At 41.6% G+C, this 24165-nt stretch overlaps 1 long non-coding RNA gene across 1 annotated transcript in view; it reads left to right on the top strand.

The window, feature by feature from the left end:
- The first annotated feature begins 2198 nt into the window (after nucleotides 1-2198).
- Nucleotides 2199-24165, top strand: part of LOC310841692 — a 34894-nt gene continuing 12927 nt past the window's right edge. The window contains exon 1 of the long non-coding RNA XR_014562697.1: nucleotides 2199-2274. This is a non-coding gene — a long non-coding RNA (uncharacterized lncRNA). The remainder of the gene's footprint in view (nucleotides 2275-24165) is intronic.

Below are 24165 nucleotides of genomic sequence, written 5' to 3'. Positions count from 1 at the left end.
AACACAGCCAAAGCTCGCAGGGACCTCAAACAAGTGTGAACAGACACAGAGATAGTCCTTCGGAAAAGGAAGAGGCTGGAGCTGATCCAATAAGTCCAAGTAATCGGCAAATGGGAGAGCTGCTAGTCAGGAAGCAAAACAAGAGACGTAAGGGGCGACTGTTCAATATATTCTGCAGGCACTGGAAGGAGTCTTCAGAAGGGTGTGTCGGTGGCTTCATTAGAGCTGCCCGGAGCTATCTGTTTGTTTTTGCAATAAATCCTCCTTTTTAATTACCTATGCTTACTATGTTATCAAGCTGGGAACCTGGACTCCTGACAGTCTCCTACTACTGATGTATTTAAATAATTGGTGATGGTGGTGTTCTCAATATTTTTGAAATATGCTTCCCAAATTCACACAGTTGTCATCCCAAGCCATAAGACTGGTCAAGCAAGCAGGAGCTCTTATGAGTAGGCTAGGTCTTCTTGCACCATCCCCACCATTGCCGTATGCTTCGACATGGATGTGGAGTCAACGTGGCTGACTCACTATCCAATCTGGACTCATATGTCTCTTTATGGATGGAGCTAGATGAACAGCCGCTGGATCTGCCAAAGAACTTGAAGTATCTGATGACACTGAGACAGGACTGCCTCCAAAGAACAGAGCTGCTCTGCAGCATCCATATCAGCATTTCCCAAACTGCTGGGCCCCATTCATATAACCCTTTCTGGGCCCCAGCTACTTGAATACTTGGCAAAATAAAAAGATGCTATGGTTGCATAAATTGCATTGCAATAGCAAGTTCTCGGAGGGAGGATCCTGTCCTTTGGCACCACATGCATTGATGGCACTGAATAAGTAATATAGATATTGGAGAAGGAGGAGTAACAGCAGTGTGGGTTAGTGAGAAACTGCAGGGACGCCAGGTAAATCTAAACTGGCTGGTACCTTAGGTGGCCTGCATTTCCTCTACATGCTTTAAATGCTCCAGTCCCCAGTTTAAGCATTGGTATATTGACAAGAAGGATCCACGAAACCATGATAAATCAGCCCTATATGGCACTGAGACTCTAGGAAACACAATTGAAACTGCACTGTATAAAGCTACTCGATGGGTCCCTCGCATAAAAATAATTTAAATCCAAAAGGCGTAAGCAGGTTTTACAAACACAGCAGATTGCTGATGCAAATAGATAAGCCTGGTAATGGTTCTGTCTTGAGTTATTTGAAAATATTATTCATTAAAATATGTTTTGTATTGCTCCTAATCCCATACAATCAACCTTTATTAGCCAAGTCAAGCTGTGTAGCCTTCGCACAGAGCGCAATCTTCCACATGCTTTATTCTCCTTGACAGCCAACTGGGGAGAACAACGTATGCAGTGACATTTAATATGGAACTTTCTGTTGCTCATGCTTTGTTTTATATTTTGCTGCTAGAAATACTTGAGGCCTCTTAACACCCAGCCATTCTACTCCTTCCCTCCTCCATGAGCTAATGGTATGGACAATTTTGCAATTGGAAGCCATTCCTGACAGAGAACTGCTTTGAGACCTAGCAAATGACATGATTAGTTTATTTGATTTTCCCAGTTTGAGTTATTGTACTAATTTACAAGGCCCTGAACAACTTGGGTCCAGGATACCTCAAGGACTGCCTGATCCCTTATATCTCTGCCTGATCACTGAGATATCTGGGAGAGTCACTGTTCATGGTCCCCCATGCCTCAGATACACAGCTCACATCTCTCAGAAGCTGGACATCCAATATTGTGGGCCCAGTTTTATGGAACTCCCTTCCAGCTGACGTCAGACAGGCTGCCTCCTTGATGAACTTCAGATGCCTAGTAAAGACTTTTTAAAAACCATTTTAATCAAAATCTGATTTCATCGTTTCTTTTCTGCATTTTTTTAATACTACTTAGAGGCAATCGTAGTTAAGCGGTATATAAATTGTTCAATAATAATAATAATAATAATAATAATAATAATAATAATAATAATAGAAGAAAGCCACGGTGATCGCTAATCACACCATTCATACCAATGCAACTCCTAAGCACAGGGGATGGGGGACGAAGCTGTGACCCTAGAGCTGTTGCTGGACTCCAAATCCTATTGGCATGGTCAATGGACTTTCCCCACCACCATTGTTCTAATTCACTTAATTATTTTTTTAAGAATCCTCTGATGGGGAGAGAGACAGAGAAACATCCCCTGGGCTCTGTGGACAGCTTCCTGGTCAGCCAGACATTTTGGACCCTGGAGATCATCCTGCTGAGGCATTATGTAAGCAGGTATTCTAAGAAACCAGCTATAAAAAAATGAAGTTCAAATCAAGAATAGACACCACCCAGCCACCTATAATGATTTTCAGCTAGGAGCACCAGGAAAGCCCTTGTGCCTCCTCTGTGACTCCTGGCAATGGTGGCTATGTTCTGCCCCCACTTTCAGAGGCATTGTGGCTTTAAATACCACTTGCTGGGAATCACAGCACATGTCTGGTCAGCCACAGCTTGAGGATGTTTTAGGGGCTTGTGGGAAGGGAGTGGGAAGACAAAATGTTTCTGCTAGCATAAGGAGGGCCTCTCCTCCTCCTCCTCCTCCTCCTCCTCCTCCTCCTCCTTCCCTCCCCCTTTCTGTTGGGCTCCTAGTGTGTCTACAAGCTGTATAACCCACTTTACAAATAAATAGATTGGAGTCTATGAGCACAGCAGATGATGCGTGAATCATAATGCATAGTTAACTGCATCCTTGCTCCTCCCCAAAGGTGAAAGATTGTAAGAGTCATCACCACCTAAGTGAAGCCTATCTCTTAATTCACTAAGAAGAACGGGGCTCCATGACTTTTCCAGATATTGCCTGCCCATTCACTCCTCTTTTCCTTGCATCATGGCGGTTTAACGGAGCTGCAACAGGACTCTAGACTGCATCTGAGCATTAAACATGAGTGTAATCAAATTGTCAAAACAGAAGGCAACATATTTCCCTATTGCATAATGCAAAAGGCACACTCAAGGCTGCAACACAAGAAAGAGATTGTGAGAGGCTTGTGGCCTTTGGGGGCTTAGGAAGCTGTTTGCAAATGGAGTCATAAAATCATAGAGCTTTAGAGTCGGAAGAGATCTTGGAGGTAATCTCATCCAACCCCCTGTTTAGTGCAAGACCATCCCTGACAGATGGCTATCAAGTCTCTGTTTAAATAACATCAGTGAAGTTGAGCCTTCCACCTCCCAGGCACTCTGTTCAAAGAGCTCTTACCACTAGGAGGTTTTTCCTAATGCTTAATGTTTCCTTCTCATTTCTATCCATCATCATCATTATAATAATAATAATATTATCAACACACACACAAACATACACATGCAGGTATGCTTTTGAACATATATGCATGTGCCAAAATGGCTTCTAAGCAATTCACAAGTATACAGTCAGTAACAAAACATCTATAATTAAAATACATAATAAAGCCAAGTTTCTTAAAAAGCATAATTAAAACAGTTAAAAGAGCAATAAAAACAATTAGATCAGAAAGTTCATTTCAGGGGAATGCTTGTCTAGACAGTCTTCAAGAGCTGGTGGAATGCCAGTACTGATGGGGGCATTCCACAGCTCTGCTGCCACCAGTGAAAGAGCCCACTTCCCTGTTATCATTACTTATAGTCCTGGCCTCTGGACCAACAGAGCAAATCTGTTCCATCTTCTGCATTAAAGGTAAAGGTAAAGGGATCCCTGACCATTAGGTCCAGTCATGGCCGACTCTGGGCTTGCGGCGCTCATCTCGCTTTATTGGCCAAGGGAGCCGGCGTACAGCTCCGGGGTCATGTGGCCAGCATGACTAAGCCACTTCTGGCAAACCAGAGCAGCGCACAGAAACACCATTTACCTTCCCTTCCCACCAGAGCGGTACCTATTTATCTACTTGCACTTTGACGTGCTTTCGAACTGCTAGGTTGACAGGAGCAGGGACCGAGCAATGGGAGCTCACTCCGTTGCAGGGATTCGAACCGCCGACCTTCTGATTGGCAAGTCCTAGGCTCTGTGGTTTAACCCACAGCACCACCCGCGTCCCTATTTTACAGCCCTTCAAATATCAATGAGTGGGGGCACCTTAGTTTTATTTATTGTTACATTTATATCCCAGCTCTCCTCCAGGGTTCTTCAAACACACACATACACATAGAATTTTGTCCTCCCTGTGAAGAGGAGCAGCTTGTGTGGTGGGGTTGTGCTGCACCACCACCCTCCTGACAGTGGCTTTGCTGCAGCCTACCAGGAGGGAGCAGGGTGGCAGCAAGGTCAGAGCTACTTAGCTACGTGGGTGGCCTGTGGTCTAAACCACTGAGCCTCTTAGGCTTGCTGATCAGAAGGTTGGTGGTTCATATCCCAGTGGCAGAGTGAGCTCCCGTTGCTCTGTCCCAGCTCCTGCCAACCTAGCAGTTCGAAAACATGCCAGTGCAAGCAGATAAATAGGTGCCACTTCTGTGGGAAGGTAAATGACATTTCTACACGCTCTGGTTTCTGTCACGGTGTTCCGTTGCACCAGAAGTGATTTAGTCATGCTGGCCACATGACCCGGAAAGCTGTCTGTGGACAAACGCTGGCTCCCTCGACCTGAAAACAAGATGATCACCACAACCCCATAGTTGCCTTTGACTGGACATAACCATCCAGGGGTCCTTTACTCTCTTTTTTAACCTTTACTTTGCTAATGTTCCTGGGCAGCCCCGCCCCCCTCAGGGGACCAGCCCCACACTGACTCTATAAACCTGTCACTGTCACTAACCCATCATTCCAGCTACCTCTGCCTGTGAGATTAGACGGAGAGAGAAAGAATAACCTAATAATGTAACCCAGTGAGCATCATGGCAGAGAAACAACTTGAACCCTGATTTCCCACATTCATCTCCAAAGCGATACCCACTGCACCACACCAGCTGTCCCATTTGCAATGAACTGCAGCAGTGGCAAACTCTGCATGCTCCAATTTCTAAATTAATTTAGGGATTCTCCTAGCTAAATCAGAATTCAGGAGAGACTCAGGGCAGAGCAAACCCATGGAAGAATAAAGAAACGGAATTGTCAGGGTATCGTTTCCACCTCCAATTATAAAGCAAAACACATATTTCAGGGTTCGACATCCCTAGAATTTCTTCATGGCATCTCTAGTGAATTTCCAGGTTGATATTTATAAGGTTGAGTTTCATCAACACATTCATAAGTAAAACATACCACACATCTATTGTCTGACTAATCCCGGTGGAGGCAGAACCTCAAGGGATCAGAAGGTAGCTAATTCTGCATGCTAATTCACCTTTGATCCTTTTAATGAAAGGGCCAGTACAAAATAGTTATGAAGTGCATTGTATAGCTCTCTCAGGTGGATTGTGTTCCACTGAAATGTAGCAGGAAGCATAGGGCTAGTTAGTCATTTTCAGCGAAAATCAATCTGTAGAGACAGGAAAATGTTGTCTTGAGTAGACATTTATTGCCATACATTTCAAGGGATTTCATATGTCTCCCAAAATAGACACTACCACCCCCCCCCCAATTTCCCAGGCACACAGTTTTAAGACTGGGAACATACATGAGCATGCACAGGCCCTTTAAATGTTGTCAAACTATGGGTTAATCTACCCCACAAGGAGAGGGGGACATTTTTTTCAGTCCAAGTGGAATGTGGAGCATTCCAGAGGTTGCATGCCAGAGGCAAAAATAGTTAGAGCTTTGCATGTGACTCTGATCTCTGGACAGAAGGCCACATTCTACCCATACAAAATCGAGGGGTTTCTAGATACACACACACCTCCACCCAGGTCAACCAGCCCCCTTCCCCGACGGCTTGGGGTAGGCAGGAGTCGTAGGCGGCAGCGCGCCAAATGTCACCCCCCTCGGTGATTTCACCCGGGGCAGCCCGCACCCACCTTGCTCCACCCCTGCCCTCCACCCAGACCAGCAGGACACTTCAATGAAAGAATCCAACCACACAAAAGCACTCAAGGAGAATGCTGAGCAGGGCCAGAAATGGGTGGAACCTGGGAGTGTCTCAATGGCTAAGTAGAGAAAATATGAGGACCACATTTGTCCACTGGTGCTGAGGTTCTCCACTCCAATCTACCCTACATTGCCTATTCTGACTGGCCATAGATCTTCAAAGTCTCATCAAAGGTTTGAGACCCAGCATATCAACCTTTCCATGGTGACATGGTGACCATAGTTTTCCATGGTGACGTGTTGGAGGGTTTGCTATGATGGCTTTTTATGTGGTCCTCTTTTCACACATTAAATTTAGGTAGCACTCGTATTACCCCTGCACACATGCTGATGTAGAAGACGGTATTTCTGATTTACCAATGTGGCAGTGGAGGCTGGTCCATTATGATGATGATGATGATGATGATGATGATGATGATGATGATGATAACAGAAGATGGATGGGGCACTGCCCCACAAAGCACAGTCTTGTGATAATCTCTGATTATCTTTCTCAAATACAAAAGAAAGTGCAAAGTGAGATTTTGATGTGCCTGAAAGTGAAACTTCTAAGAGACTTAAATGTTAACTCACAATTCAAAAGATAATTGGAAATGATGTGTGTGCTAAAACATTTTCATTTGTATTTGAGAGAAAAAAAACAGATATTGTTGTGTTACTTATTCTTGCAATTTAAAATAAATTCAGAAGTTTTAAGTTTTGTGCTTTCATTTTTTTTCTACAAGACATCTGTTTTTAAAAATTGAAGTTAGCAACTTTTTTGGGGGGAGTAATTAGCTTTACCTAGGGTGCAAAATAGCCAGGCATTGGCATGGGATATCTTTGGATACCAGGAGGAAAGAAGATGAGGGGGGAAACTATTGTGAGTTAGCCCTACCCATCACGGACTCTGGCTCCTACCAGTCTGGTCTGTCTGTCTTCACCCCATCAATCCAAACAAACACAAGCAACTGCTGCAATAAGGAATATGTGATGCTATTCAGCTATATGATGTTTATTTATTTATTTCTGTGCTCCTGTATCACAAAATATGGGGATAATGCAAAAAATCAAAATATAAAACACAATTTTAAAATATATATATAAATACTCTGTAAGTGGCTAATCAAAAATTAAAATTAAACATCTGTAAAGGCCCATCTGCATTTAATAAAAGATTTAAGAGATGCCTAAAAATCAAAAGCAAGGATGTCTTGGTAACATGGGGGAGAACTGACAGTCTTCTTCCAAATGATTTCAGCAATTGAGCTGAGATATAAGGGTTCGGGCAATCCTGGACCCAGGTGTTTTTTTTTTAGGGCATTCTGTGTTAACCCAAGAACCCTGAACCTAGGCCAGTAATACAATATAATTAAAGCAGCATCCACAATGGTTGAATGAGTGGTTTTCTAGACTATGTGGTTGCCCATTTAAGAGATAGCAGGCAGACCACCTGTCCTCAGTCTGTGCTGCTGGGAGCAAAGGAAGCGACCAGGACAAGAGCAGATACTCTCCACCAAGTCAGCATTCTGGTATAGAGTTCATTTTGCTTCATCATGCTCCAAGCCTGATCCAGTTTCAGGAGTGCAATGACTTGTGGCTAATGCTAATGTGATTGTGATAAATGGTTCCAAATACCTTCCTGCGTAACCGTGCAACATGCTGACATGATTAGTACTATAAGCATGCGCATATGTGTGTACGACTGCATCACTAATGATTAAAATGCAATTATATCTTCATCTTTATAATAATTTTCAGAGCAGAGGGCTTAATTTGAGTCAAGGCTGCAGCCCATATTTTTAGCTGCGGAACATGTAAAGTAATAATCGCCGTGTCTGAGCAAGAACCAATTAAAGATGCTTAGTTTTTACTTGGGTTTTAATCCATTAATCAACCAATTTAAAATAATGTGCCTATTTTGAAAACCTTGATAAAGGTGGGTGTCAAGGATACAGGAATGAAGGGCAAAATTTCTCTTAGATGGGAAATGACAATGTTACTCTTAAATGGCAAGCTGCCACTTCACTGAAAGGCCTCTGTTAGACAGAAAGGGTATAAAATCTATTGTAATGAAATGCCCCTCCCCACCACACTTTTTTTAAAAGATAGTATTTTCCTTTTCGGCAACATAAGAACCTGAAATATATATCATATGATTTTATAGTATTCAAATATAATTTTATTGACTCAAAGTATTTTTGAATTCAGAAGATTTGCAGGGTGACTGGCTATAATAGAATCTCCATAAGGAATAAACTCTAGAAAAGTAGTTTCCTGTACTTTCCCCTTAAGATTAAGGGAGCAACCCTCTTCCAGGTGGCTGAAGGGATGCCATGGAATTCCTTCTCTGTGGTCCACAGTTGAGAGCTTCTTCAATACAGCAGCAGCAGGACTGAAAGCAGCTTTGATCCAAAGGCATCCCTTCCCCCCTCAATGCAGCCCCTCAAACTGACTGAAAAGCTATGCCAGTCCTGCAACTAGAATAGTTAATCCTCACCATCACTACAAGAAACACCATCCACCACAGAGCCACATTCCCACACACTTGGCATAGCTTAGGAATTGCCAGTTTCTCCTCCAAACAATCTCACCCACTACCAGCTTTCATAGGACTGCTATGTTAGAGGTCTACCCCTAAGTGGTTTCTCCTTGAAGTGGTTCCTGGTAGCTTTGACAAGGAGCTGGAAGGAAAATCAACCCTCCGTTTCCTTTCAATCAAATTTGGTAGGTGGCTGTTTATGTGGCTTGAACACTGTGCTTGGCGGCAAATTTGAAAGCTTCAAATAAAGCTTGATTGCAGTGCAAAGCTCTAGTGATGGTGGTGGTGGTGATGGTGATGATATGACTCAGTTGAGTGCCCCAACACCCCAACACAAAACAACCACAGCCCACTAAATGGCAGGGTGTCCACCTTTGCATCTCTCTCTTTAGGAGAGGCTACATTCTGACTTGATCAGCGTCTTACTGGGAGAGTGTCAGCTGGATGGGGGGAAAACTCAAGCCCTGCCCTCAAGCCTACTTGAGAGCAGGTTGTTGTTTTTTTATCATGTGAAAGGAGCTGGCCTTGTATTATTAATTGCCTGCATAAGCCTGGCAGAATAGAAAGGTTTTCAGGAAGCATTTAAAAGTCTAAACAGATGGGCCTGCTGAATCGCTATGGGCAGAGTAATCCACCACATTGAGCCAATGGCACTAAAGGCTCTATTTATTTTTGTCAAATGGGCCTCACCAAGTTGGGGGGAAACCAATGACATTCCTGCAAATGATCTCAGTGATCAAGCTGGGACATTAGGTTTCAGGTGATCCCTGAGGTACCCTGGATCTAAGTTGTTCAGGGCTTTGTAAGTTAATGTAAGGACCTTGAACCTGTCTCAGTAGCAGATGGGTAGCCAGTGAAGATGTTTGCCATCATGTGCTCTTCTGGCTCTGCCCACAATCTGTCCACTGCATAACCACATTAATGTCCAATGAGAACTAAACAAGCTCAGCTGCTGTGGAATGCAGAAATAAGAGCAAACAGAGTGAGACAGGAGAATTCAGTGCAGCATTCAAGAAAGGGGTATGGCTAACGGAACAGGATTGCTCCACACTGCAACATTTTGTTGCAGGTCCAGCTGCTTGAATCCTATTTTCAAGCATGCCATCAGGGACTTATTATTTGTACGGAGGCATATTTGCTTAAAATCAGTGCTTGCTTAAATTCATTTCCATGGGAGGCACATAATACTTCATTGTAATGACCTGATCAAAAGCCTTTGACCACCATTACACATGCTCATTTCACAAAGAAATTATCTCAGCACAGAAGGTGGTCCTAATATAGCAATTAGGGTGCTATATGTATTGAACCATTTGAATATGATTAGGAAAAAAATATCAAGAGATCTTTCAAAGAGTGAGGATTTTTTAAGCACTGAAAACACTTCAAGAGAATATAAGTCTCAATAGGAATCTTTAAGGGAAATGTCCTTTTGTATTTCCAGAATCAATGGGACTGGTTATATCAAAGGAAGGATTATTTCATAGCATAGGTGCCTCTATCTCCACATGGCTTTGTCACGGCTTTGTCACCATTTACAAAGACCTGCTTACACATTGAAGAAGGATAATTTCTGCAAGTGCCAAAGGGAACTTTCTTATGCCATTAGCATGTATCTATCTCTTGATTCAGCTCAACAACACTGGAATGTGGTGAGAGTTGGGGTGATTTTGGTTATTTGTAGTTCATTCTAGATGATATTGGTTGAAATACCATAAGAGAAACAGGGGAAATTACTGGAATAAAATGTGGAGAAAAGGAATACAAAGTTAAGGCCTTCACTGATGACATAGTCATGACATTACAAGAACCTCAAACTTCTATAGTAGAAGCATTAAAAGTAATAGAAGAATTCGGAGCGATGGCAGGATTTAAAATTAATAAAAGTAAAACAAAAATGATGGTAAAGAACATGTATGAGGAACAACTAGACCAACTACAAAGCAAAACAGAAATAACAACGGTAAAGAAAAGAAAATATTTGGGTGTTTGGCTTTCCCCAAAAAATACAAACCTATTCAAGGATAATTATAAAACAATATGGAAAGAAGTAAAAATGAAATTTGAAATACGGGACAGACTGAAGCTATCCTTCTGTGGAAGGATAGCAGAAATTAAGATGAATGTCCTACCAAAAATGCTCTTTTTATTTCAAACCATTCCAATTATAACAGGACAAGGCCAATTCAATGAGTGGCAAAAAGTGATCTCCAGGTTTGTATGGCAAGGGAAAAAGCCTAGAATAAAATCCAAACTTTTAACGGACAAAATAGAAAGAGGAGGCTTTTCACTACTGGACCTCAAAATATATTACGAAGCTGCATCTATAATATGGTTAAAAGAGTGGTTTAGTTTGGAAAATACAGATATATTAGATCTGGAAGGTTTTGGAAACAGATATGGGTGGCACGCATACCTTTGGTATGACAAGGTCAGAGTACATCGGGACTTTTTAAATCACATCATAAAAAGACCACTATTTGAAGTCTGGAAAAGATATAAAGAGTGGTTCGAAAGAAAAACGCCATGGTGGCTGTCACCCCAAGAAGCTTTTTCACTGAAAAAACTAAATAAGAAAGGAAAACGGTTGACCTATAGAGATATGTTATTGGAAGAGAACAATGTAATTAAGATCAAACCATATGAGGAATTGAAAGATAAACTGCAAAGTTGGATGGAGTACCATCAAATGGGTGATATCTTCTCAAAGGATAAGAAAACAAGAGGGTTTGAACAAACAAAATCAATATTAGAAACTGCAGTACTACAAAATAACAAAAAAGAACGGTCTGAGGTCTATGAGTATTTATTAGAATGGCACACAAAAGATGAAGAAATCAAAAGTGTCATGATTAAGTGGGCAATAGATGTAGGCCATTACATTGAGTATGAAAAGTGGATAAAGTTATGGAATACCGGCCTAAAATTTACAGCATGTACATTGTTAAAAGAAAATCTGTTAAAAATGATGTATAGATGGTACCTCACGCCAATTAAATTGTCAAAGATGTATAAAACAGGAAATAAAAATTGTTGGAAGTGTGGGTAGGCAGTTTCTTCCACATGTGGTGGACTTGTGACATAGTGAAAACGTATTGGGAAAATATATATAACGAATTAAAGAAGATTTTTAGGTATATGTTTTTGAATAAACCAGAGTCATTCCTGTTGGGAATGATGGGAGAAGACATTGACAAGAATGACCAGAAACTGTTCTTATACACAACAACGGCGGCGAGGTTATTGCTCAGGTATGGAAACAGCAAAAATTGCCCATAATAGAAGAATGGCAGTACAAGGTTATGGAGTATGCAGAAATAGCCAAATTAACAGTAAAAATTCGACATCAGAGGGATGAAACATATCAAAAAGAATGGGGAAAATTTATGTCATATATATAGAAGATGATGTGAAATAGGGAACCAGTAGAATTAAAATAATATCTCATAACAGGAAAATACAAGAAATTTACTGGATAATAATATCAAAATGAATTAAAAATGTATATTAGGACTATTATTGAACAATATTTGTAAATGAATATAGACAGACAACAAGAACTTGTATATATAAAAAGATTTATTTGTTTATGGACATTTAATGGAAAAAATGAAGAAGAACAATCTTATTGAAAATGGACAAAGACAATGCGAAAAGTCAAAGAGGACATAAAAAAGCCAGAAGAAGGAAGGAGGGAAGTCAGCTCAGGAGAGCAAGAACAAATGTGAAATATAATGTATGTGTATGTACAGTATGTAACTAAAATTTTAATAAAGATCATCTGAAAAAGAAATAAAGATATTGGTTGAAATACATTTGTTTGCTTATTTACCGTATTTATAAACATATTTATTGGCTGCTATTTCATAAAATATATCAACGTGGTTTACAGCAAGAATACATAAAACCATGCAGTAATAACACATTAAAAAAATTAAAAACAGGCATCACTTAGCCATTGTGGAAAGATATATTATTAATTGCCTGCATAAGCCTGGCAGAATAGAAAGGTTTTCAGGAAGCATTTAAAAGTCTAAACAGACAGCGCCTGCTGAACCGCTATCGGCATAATAATCCACAACATTGAGCCAATCCCACTCAAGGCTCTATTTATTGTTGTCAAATGAGCCTCACCAAGTTGGGGGAGAAAACCAATGACATTCCTGCAAATGATCTCAGTGATCAAGCTGGGACATTAGGTTTCAGGTGATCTCTGAGGTACCCTGGACCTAAGTTGTTCAGGGCTTTCTAAATTAATGTTAGGACCTTGAACCTGTCTCAGTAGCAGATGGGTAGCCAGTGAAGATGTTTCAACAATGGTATCATATGTTCTTGGGCAGATGCCCCCATCAGCAATTGAGCAGCTGCATTCTGCACCAGCTGGAGCTTCCAAACCAGACCCAAAGGGCAGCCCCACATAGAGCACATTACAGTAATCCAGCATTGAGGTTGCCAGTGCATGGACTACAATGATATCTGCCCAGCTAAGGAATAGACACCAATTGTGGAATGGATTCACTTCTCCTGCAACTCTTGGTGCACTTTCAAAATCTGCTTTAGAGGGTTGGGGGATTAGGATAAGATGGGGGAGAGCAGGTGGCTAAGAAGCTGCAGAGGGTGGAAATGGAACAGACATCTTGTCATATGAATGAAGATCTGCTTGCATCCCTTATAATCCACGTTCCCATGAAGATCGTTGAGAAGAATATAGCATTGCATTCTTCTGATGCTTCATCAGAGCAAACATTTTGAGTTGCCAACAGGGGGCCAAGGAGCAATATTTTGAAGAAGGGGGCTGGGGCACCCCAAAATTCTGTGGTGATCCTCCAAAGCTTGTGTCAGGCTGAAGATGCTTGGCCCTGCCACATTCTTTTGTATATCACCAGCCCTGTCATGTCCCTTTAATATCCCCAGAGTACTTCCCCGGAAGGCCCGCTGCTGATCTCTGCAAGGGACACAGCAGGGCCAAGCATCCTTGCCCTAGCACGTCCCTCTGAAAATCATTAGAGCGCCACCCCAGCAAATGGTGGAAAGTCTACCCAACTCATCTCTCTGACAATCGGCTAAGTTTGCTAAGCATGATGGGAGTTGTAGTCCAAAAACATGTGGGCACCCAAGCTTGAAGAGCACTGCCCTAAGCAACATTGCTGAAGTCCAGTTCAGTCAACTTCTGCATGTGGCATGGAAGAGGGCTACCATCAGGTCAGCCCTGGAAAAAAGGAGAAGAAAGAAGCCCAGGAAAGAAGGAAGGGGAGGGAGATCAAAGCAGAATCTGTCAGCTTAGTATTAGTCATTAAAAGCATTCTGTTTTCCATTCTTCTCTTTCAAGTCAACATTCTTCATTTACTCATCTCTTTCTCTTTTGTGGTTTTTGTTAAATATTTAATTGGGTTTTGTTACCGTAAGATCTTGCATTTGACTGACTTGTTGCTGCATTGGTATGACCACATCTGACAGAGTGTATGTTGTGGAGCCACATTTATTATTTACCAGTTCCCAGTTCTGCAGTCACAGTGCTCAGTAATATTAAAATCTAAGTAATGTTATCATCTGTAGAAAGGAGACAGGGGTTATCCCGTTTCTCTTTGTTGTAAGGACTCAAATACACATCAGAAAACATAAAAAACTGAAATGATCCTGAAATGTGGGGGGAGGGGAGTATAAGGAAAAAGTCTGGCCTTACAATTAGAGGATGAAAACACTGCACATTCATCTTCTTTACTTCAGTTTTCACCCCAACTCTGATAGAAATTATTCCAGCACTAAGAGAGCAACAACAAGAAAAATTCAAGAAAATAAAAATATATCACTGCTCTCGATCATTCCTGTGGCATTTTGCAAGCAAACTTCTCAGGGGATTCATGCATCTATACAGATTAAAAAATGACCAGGTTTACAGGCCTTACTGAAAAGGAGTAATAAAGCACTATGAAGTGCCAAACTCAATATGTTTGTTTTAACATGGGCCCATATTCATTCATTGGTTTCAATTTGTAAGCAACTCTAACTGCATGTGGTGCAGTTGTCCCATCATAAGCCCAATCCATGCATATATAAGACATACCTGAGTTCAGACCAGAGCAGGGCCATGCTGTTGCCATTATGGTAATAATGCCTCATGAAAATTTAAAAACATCTCATAAGAATAGCTAAAATGGTTTTTAAAACAGTACGAAAACCGGCTGAATATTGGTTTAAAAATAATACAAGATGGACACCTAAGGCAGAGACCTTTTCACCCAGATGCAAAAGCTTATCGAGATAAAAATGTTGCCAGTTGTTTCTGGAAACTACAAATAGTTGAGTATGTGTAGTATCTCAACAGGGATGCAGTTCCACAGAGTAGGGGCAGCCACAACGACAGCCCTGCTCTCCTGGTTACTGTGGAGCAGGCTTCTGAGATTGTTGGAACTTGCAGGAGAACCTTTCCTGCAGACTATGGTGATCTATTGGGTATTTCAGCGATAAGGAACTCTCTCAAGTAAGCTGGTCCTGAGCTGCACAGGGCCTTATATGCTGTTACTAAAAACCGTAAACTTGGCCTATTAACAGCTTGGCAGCCAGTTGAAATCCTGCAAGCAAGGTGTTATATGCTGGCAGTACTGTGGCCAGCTTTTTAAAGGTCACTTTTTAACAACACACACATACACACAGCCACTACCTCAAGTCTACCAGTTCCATGCAATTGGGATACCTAGCTGTGTGAGTGTCCCAATTGCACAGAGACCCTACCCATGAAGAGAAACTAGGAAAACCAATTAAAAAAATGGAAAAAAGAAGAAATCTTTCCTTAGCTGGTAATAATACCACAAGTACATATGCACAAGCCTCCATATGCAATTACTATGATTAAATTTGAGGTCTCGTTCCCCTGCCCCCCAGTTTGCCGGGTTAACGTGGTCTCTGTTTCTATGTCAGTCTATTTTCTCCTCACACAAGGATTGCTTAACCTTTTGGAACTAAAGTAATTGCTTAAAAATGCAGCAATAGATAGCCTTTCTGCCACAGGGTTTTGAGTCTTAATGGTGATGGTTGCTGAACTATTAAAAGACTATCTTAGGACCCTTATTTTACAGTCCCATTGTCCACATTGCTTTTAACTGTTGTCTCTCTTTTTTGGTATAATGTATTGACTAAATGTTGAATCTGAAGTATGACAGCAGTTAGCAGCAGAAAGTCTGATGAAATATTCGATAGCAAGGTACTGATGCTTAGAAAGAGAAAGTGTTTTTCAAAGAAGATAGGCTCCCCAGGGGTGTCCGACTAACGGGAGCTGTTAAATTGCATGTATGAACCCAGAGAGGGGGGAAACGGATTCTCCACATTGCCACAGCATTATGTTTTCATCCAAATTTATACTGCATGGGGACAAATATATTCCCCTCACCGGAATGAAGACATGAGTCTGCATTCACAGTAAAAGGGCCACAACTTTATTCACCAACAGAAATTTGCAATGAACATCTCATTTAACTGGAATAACTCTAAGGAAGACAGGTGGGAAGGTGTTCCCAGTTTGTTATCACTATTCCAGCTCAAGGCATCAGATTTTGCCACACCATGATTTTCATTGCCTGTTTACCACCAATGTGAAATTGGCCCTGCACTGCACTGGCCAATTTTCAAGGCCCTCAAGTCCACTGGCAATGAGAGGTAGATTGAGACAGATCCTGTTCACACTCTAGGTGCCTCAGAATGCTACCAGGGTAGCTGTCTTATGGGCTTATGTGCCTGCATTAACAGCCCATTGTGATCAAAGGAAGTAACCAATCATCCAGCTCACAAGTGCTTGACAAGCTGATGCTTCGGCATGATAGGCCAAGAAGACGTACACCACATGCCATCATGTGTAGGGAACAAAGTAACTCATTTGCAATCTCCCTTTGAGATTCTCAAAACCAGACACCTAGGCCTGACAATATGTGCTCAGACTATAGCACTTTCAGTTGAACCAATGCAAAAGGTGATGTGCATTAACACAAACTCTTAGCGAACACATTACTTTCATTGGATATTAGAGCTGCTTTGAAATCCAGTCAGTTCTTTCACCTGCTGTTCTCTGGAAGGGCAGCCAAATTTAATAAACTCCTTTCAATATCACATAAAAATGAAACAAAGTGGGGGCAGCAATTTTAATTGGATACCTTTCTTTTCCCTTTTCTTTCTTTCTTTTTCCAAGAAAGCATATTCCTCATTTTTCTATATTTGTTGTTTATTTAGCAATGGATGAGCTTCTGTTTGCTGGGAAATAAACACACATATCAGGCTGTGAATTGCTGATTTATTAGCCAAGCCAAAGGAAAATGAAACTGGAGCTCTTGGAGGACATCAAAGCAGCTGCAGAAGCAACACGAGCCACCCTACTAGCAAAATGCGGGGGTGACTAGCTTTGGTGCATAATGCATGAGAGGAAACATGAGCAGGGGGTGGCCAGGGAAGCTGTGAAAATCATTTCCAAAAACGCATCTGCAGCTGCTCTTGTAGTAGATCTTGTGCGCAATGATTCATGTCTGCTATGATGTCTGATTTGTCACACACCCCTTCCCAAACAAACACACACACACAACACCTGGAGCTTCAGGAAAGAAAGTTTACTCTGCCCCTTTCAAAGGACAGTCTCCTCCAGGGCAAGGATTTGTTCGTCTCCTTAAGTAATAGAACATAAATGTCGAAAGGTAGAATTTCCAAAGGCAAGCATATCAACACCCTTTCTAAAACTGATTGCTGCTCTCCATGGTCCTGAAATACATAGCTTATAACTGTGGCACTGTCAAGTGCAAAGAATAACTTCAAGATGAAAGGGTGTATGGATTGCTGTCAATCACAGCTAGAGTTGTTTGCTTAATCATAATAATAATATTCTACCTTCTTACCTCAGTGGCCCCCAAACTGGATTACTGAATAAGTGAACATAAAGAACCATGGTAAAATCCAAACGTAAGAGGAAGTCAGGGCAAAGAAAAAAACAGTAATACAGCCACTTCACATATTACTGATATGCAGAGCACTGCTAATCAAGTATTTTGTATTTTTATTCTGTGAACCGCCCTGTGATCTTCAACTGAATGCAATAAATAATAAAATAAATAATAAATAAATTGACTCACACAAGCACACTTCAGGCAGACATGTAAATCCTGTAAATGATGAGAATGTACATTCTGATTATTATCATTAGTAGTAGCAGTAGTAGTGTTGGATCTATTGATTTTATACCAAATTTTATATGGCACAAATTACCATCTGAATGTCGGGGAAGTTGCATCTATAGAGCAAATGAACTCCATCTCCCTCAAGAATGTTGTTGGAAACTAGCCAGCAACATATCTTTATCAACTACAGTTGCCTTGGCTATGCAGGCGTTATCAATAAAGAGCCACATTCCCCCTTGAAACCCTTCCATGCTGCACTTAGGAGATATGTGAGATTATTAGCATTGTTGTTATTATTATTATTATTAGGACATGCTGGCTTGTTTGACTTTGCATTTATTCAAAAATGGCTTTCTGAACAAGCCATTAAAAAAAAAAAATCCCTTTGCTTCAGAATGTATCTAGTGGAAAGTCATTCCAAATTCAAACATGTCACCTCTGAAAACCTCCTTGTTGAGGTTAATAATGCCAGCAGAGTTATTTATGGTTATCCCATCAGTGCTTGTGCTAAGCTAATATGCCATCATAGGGTTATCTTTAAATGAAGCTTTGAAGCACAGTGTTGAAAGATTGCATTTAACAGTCATGTCTCATAACAAAGTTGGCTTCTTCAGCAAACTATGTGATTCTCCTTTGTAAAATATTTGCGCCTTGAACTATGCAAATATGCCATAAGCTCTCCCGACTGAGATGTATCACTGAATAATAGTTGCAGGACTGTGAATTTCTGGTAGCTAACTCAGGGTTTTTTTATCGTGCAAGTTGTGCCAGCAGCCAAAATTCTACAACACAGCCTTTCCTACCTGCTAGACTTTCTGTGGCACAAACCCGCAACTCACATTGCTGCAGTCGAATAGCATCTTGCATTGGACTGGGCCTGTATGAACATAAGAAGAGCCCTGCTGGATCAGATCAAAGGCCTGTCTAGTCCTGTAACCTGCTCTTACAATGGGCAGCTAGATGCCTATGGAAAGCCCACAAGCAGGGCATGTGGGCATCAACACTCTCCCCACTTGTGATTCCCAGTGACTGGTATACAGAGGCATGCTGCCTCTGACAGCCGAGGTAGAACATAGCCATGATTACTAGTAAGCAACGGTAGCCTCATCCTCCATTATCTCTATAGCTGAAGAATAAGTATACATGACTGGAGCAACATGGGATCCATTTCCAAGCTAGATTTCATGTTACTGCAATAATAACTTGCATCAGGTTGTGTAACAAACATGGCTGTTTCTTATACCAACATTGCTCCTCTCTGGAGTCCAGAAGGAACCCTGTATGGTGCAAAATGGTTCTTTCCTATGACAATTTCTAGAGTGGGATTGGGCATCTAGCCATCTCTAACACTGACCTGGTAATCTGATTTTATCCTGTGAACTGCCCTGAGATCTTGTTACGAAGGGCAGTATATAAATATTTTATTTTTTATTATTATTAATAGTAATATTGGCCAGTGATGTATTGTGTGTGTGTGTGTGTCCTATGTACAATTCCATGTCCAGCTCCCAGTGCCAATGCAGAACATCTCATGCGTCTTTCACTGGAACCAGAAACCTTAAACCAAGAGTAGCCAAAGTGGGGCCTTTCAGACATTGTTGCACTGCAACTTCCAATGACCCCTGCATGGTCAGAGTTCTAGGAGTTGTGGTCCAACAGCATCAAAAGGGCCCCATGTTGGTTATTCCTGTGTCCAAATGCACAAGAGATGAGGTGGTATTCAACTAAGTTTTACCCAGAGTAGAACCATTGAAATTAACAGACCTGACTTGGTCATGTTGATTAATTTCAGTAGATCTACTGTGAGTAAAATTTAGTTGAACACCATCCATGACGTTTTGATCATCCATATGGAGTCAGTGCAAATGATTGTTGTGATCTATTTTAAGCTGAATAAGAGACAATTCTCACGGTAATTTGTTCTTGCTCTTCCCCACTTACCCAGTGGCATCACAACGGGGAGGCATGGGGGGGTGGTACGCCCCAGGTTCCATGTCTGCCGGGTGACAAGAAGTCACCCTGTGGGGGCTCGCAGTGGCATGAGCAGCCATCACCCCTGCACCCCTGCACTTACCATCTATTAACTCATTTAAGAAGAGAAATAGTGCTACCCACCTCAAAAGATTGAAGGCTACCTTTAAATATTAGGCAGTGATTTCTGAGAAGCTCAACCTTTTCCTGAACTATAATCTGTTTCTGCTAAAGAACAACATATTCTAGCATACGACGATTTCTTGTAAGACAGCACTATTGCTGGAGGCTAACTATAGTGCAGGGGTGCAGCTGAAAGGTATTTCTTCTAATTAGCTATCTCTTAAGCATAGCTGACAAGCACAGAGAGTGTGTATTGGAGTGACACCTGCAGCATGATAGCTAGGTGCTGGGATCTGAAAGATAGTATTGGAGCCTAGTCTCTGAATTGTCTTCTTTAGAGACAAAAATGCAGAACTCATGTTTGAAAAGGGGGAGTAGTGCAGTCAAATGGAAGAGCAGAGGCAACAGAAAACTGTCATGATGTTGTAGTCAGGACAAGAACTGAGGTTGCATGAGAGGAGCAGACTGAAAAGAGAATAAGAGGTGAAAATATGTGATAAGAACTGTTTTTGTTTGTCTGTTTTTATTTAACCAGATATGAAAGCTGTCTCCAAGAAAAGTGGGTGCATGAAGCCCTAGCTTGATGCTTGCTTAAGAGGCAAGATTTGTGACTAAAGGGATTTATAGAAAAAGCCCAAACGTATCTGGTAGTGGTGGACAAAAGAATTCCTTCCAGTAGCACCTTAAAGACCAACTATGTTAGTTCTTGGTATGAGCTTTCGTGTGCATGCACACTTCTTCGTGCATGCACACGAAAGCTCATACCAAGAACTAACATAGTTGGTCTTTAAGGTGCTACTGGAAGGAATTTTTTTGTTTTGACTATGGCAGACCAACACGGCTACCTATCTGTAACTGGTAGTGGTGGAGTAAGGTAAAGGTAAAGGATAAAGGACCCTTGGATGATTAAGTCCAGTCAAAGGCGACAATGTGGTTGTGGTGCTCATCTCACTTCAGGCCAAGGGAGCGGGCGTTTGTCCACAGACAGCTTTCTGGGTCATGTGGGAAGCTGACTGAACCACTTCTGGCACAACAGAACAGTGTAACCAGAGTGCAATGAAACACCGTTTACCTTCTCACTGCAGCAATACCTATTTAACTACTTGCACTGGCATGCTTTTGAACTGCTAGGTTGGCAGGAGCTGGGACAGAGCAACGGGAGCTCACCCATCATGGGGATTTGAACCATCGACCTTCCAATCAGACTTTATTCCATAATGCATTGTCATACAAAGTCCAAAAGAGTCTGTGAGCAGTTTCCATCAGTACACACCCTATATAGGAAATATGCACCATTGTAGCTGTTTCATTCTCTAACCAACCACATTCTGCCATCCCATTTGCTTTCCACTACAAGATTGAGCTTCAATTAGCTTTAAAGGAAACAGTCTTAAAATAGTTACAAAGTAAATGTTGGCAAAAAAATACACATTGCACTTAAACTAGCAATGCTGCCCAGTCTTCTTTCTACTCCTGAATACAGTTCAATAAACCTTCCTCTCTCTGGTGCCAGAGAAAGATCCTATGCTTGTTCATCATCCCTGAAGTTCAAGGGCTGACTAAGACACTGAGTTCTCAGGTTTCATTTCCCTGCTATGAGAGTGATCTGGGATGAGTCATAAGTTAGCCTAAACCCTCAAATGGAAACCTCCAATCTTTTTCTTGTCTCATTTGCTGGAGACAAACCCCCTGCCTAATGCAAACTTCACAAACTATTTTCAAACACAACACATACAGACATAACATTTAATGCATATTAAACTTACACTTTAACAGCCAATACAAATTAATAATAAGTCTGGCAGGCAGCCTGACTGAAAACATAGAACAGGACAAAATGCCTCTCAAGTCAGTGGCACAGCAAATATTGTGTGGAATAGCTCCGGAGAAGCCTGGTGATTCCCCTGATATTCTGCAGGAAATGGTTTGTGGGCCCAGTGTCCACCTTATTCCCTACCCATGGAGCTCATATTTAAGAATATATGAAACTTTCATTCTTATCCGACCCACCCACCCACTCTAAATCAAAAGGCAACAAAGAAGCATATTGCTGCTCTCAGATAGTGTGGTGCTCTGGATAGCAGTGAGTCACATCAGATGAGTAAATGAGTGAGTTGTTTCAGTCTCAGTTCAAACAGTGGTGCAGTTAGGTAATTTTAGACTCTGGACTGCATGGTCTTAATCCCACGTTAGATAGTAATGTGTGCTATTTCACGTACTTCAAATTGTCTTAGAGGGTCTCCCTATTTAGATGGTGATGTATTTCACTAACTAAATAGATAAGGGAAAGGGCCATTGGATGGTTAAGTCCAGTCAAATTTAACTATGGGGTACAGTGCTCAACTCCACTTTCAGGCCAAGGGAGCCAGCGTATGTCTGCAGACAGCTTTTCTGGGTCATGTAGCCAGCACAACTAAATCACTTCTGATGCAATAGGACACCTTGACAGAAGTGCATGGAAATGCTGTTTAACTTCCCACCACTGCGGTACCTATTTATCTACTCACATTGGTATGCTTTTGAACTGCTAGGTTGGCAGGAGCTGGGACAAAGCAAAGGGAGCCTACCCCATCGCGTGCATTCAAACCCCCAACCTCACAATTGGCAAATCCAAGAGGCTCGATGGTTTAGACCACAGCGCTACTGCGTCCCCCCCCCCCCAACTGAATAAATGGTCTTACTGGGTCCATGCTCTTTAAGTGGCAATGTGCATTACTTAATTTGCTTCAAAACATAGGAAACTAGCCCTGTTGTGTTTGGAAGCCTTCTTGCTTGTTCTGTGTGGGACCCTCAGCATCTCCCCACAAAGCCTGACCTGTTTCCCTTTAAGCTGCAGTTAGGCCCGTGCTCCTTGGGTGGTCTCAAGCAAATGCCTTCCTATCTTTCACCTGTGCCTCCCTGCCTGTAAAACCCTCTTATTCTTCACAGGGTTGTTGTGATGATGAATGTTTTAAGGATTATAAAGCCATTTGTACACTTTTTTAAAAGCTCTCTAGGCATTCATATTTTTGCTGGGATGCTGAGTATATAAACAGAGACCTTCCCATTGTATTGGAGACAATGTTGCTCTAACAGCATTTACAACAATACACTGTGTTGTTCTCAAAGATGTTACTGGGAAGCCTCATGTGCTCAACATCTGTTCACTAAGTCCAAGATCAATATTTGAGATTTAACTATGGTGGTTCTTCTAATGAACAGTTGTAACTGGATTCAGGTGGGCAGTATGAAAACAAGGCCAGTATTGACTTACTAAAAATAGCACACAATGAAAGGTGCATAGGCGGCTAGCAAGGAAAGTAAGAGACTGGGATTCAATTCACTGTTCTGACAAAGAGATCACCATTGGAAGCCCTCCTCTGGTGACCCCCTCCCTCAGATGTTAGGAGCTGGCCGCTGAGCAAAAGGGACATCAAATTTCTGCAGCTATCTGCCCAAGGAGGCTCCCCTGGCACCTTCTTCTCTCAATTTTTTTTTATTTTTTTTTGACAAAGTAATAATCATAAAAAGATGTGCACCCCACCACCAAGACCATTCCATTGTAACTATCCAACCTCCCAAAATTTCAACAGATCTTACGATGGTTTGACCACTTTCCATTTTAACAGTACACATTCCACAAACACCCTCCCTATCTCCTCAAAGGCATTTCTCCTGCATATTCCCCGTCTTACCTTAATGGCACATTTTAATTTATCATTCATAGCTATATCCCACACTTCTTTATACCATTCTTCCATTTTATATTCTGCTTGCTCCTTCCACTTCCTAGCTGCAATAATTCGTGTAACTGTCAATCAATTTGTGAGCAAGTCCTTCATAGCCTGTGAACCTTCCAGGGTATTTAAGGAAATAACAGAAATCACTGGGTTAAAGCTGACCAAAAGTCCAGAGGTAGCATTATTATCGATTTAGGATGGCACCTTCTTTAATATCTTTTCAGCACTGGGCAAAGAATACCTTTTCTGTTTTCCTAGGTTTCGGCCGTTCACCATCTGAAAGCACCTTGAGGTCACCTATGGTTGTAGTTCAGTGAAAGAGCATCTGCTTTGCATGCAGAAGATATCCTGTTCAATCCCTTGCATTTCCAGGTGGGGCTGGGAAGGACCCTTGTCTGAAATCCTGGACAGCTGCTGCCATTCAGTGTAGACAAAACTAAGCCTTGTTCTCAGTTGGAGTAAGGCAGCTTCTATGTTCCTTGGGTTTTTCCTTTCTTTCCTTCTGCTGCTTATATGATTTTGTTATAGGCTTATTGTATTGCACTGAGATGGGGGATTGGTTTGAATGTTCTCTCCCCACTTTGGCTGTAAAAAGAGATTGCTTGGACAAACTGGATGGATAATTACAGCCTTTTGTTAGGAAGACTAGCAGTGATGTGTCTGAATAGCTGGCCTTTACATAGGAAAGGAAATTGCTGAA

This window comes from Podarcis gaigeae, assembly GCF_964106915.1.
Source record: "Podarcis gaigeae genome assembly, chromosome: 3".
Classification (NCBI taxonomy): Eukaryota; Metazoa; Chordata; class Lepidosauria; order Squamata; family Lacertidae; genus Podarcis; species Podarcis gaigeae.
The sequence above is the reverse complement of the archived record's forward strand: the minus strand, read 5'-3'. Positions and strand labels throughout refer to the sequence as shown.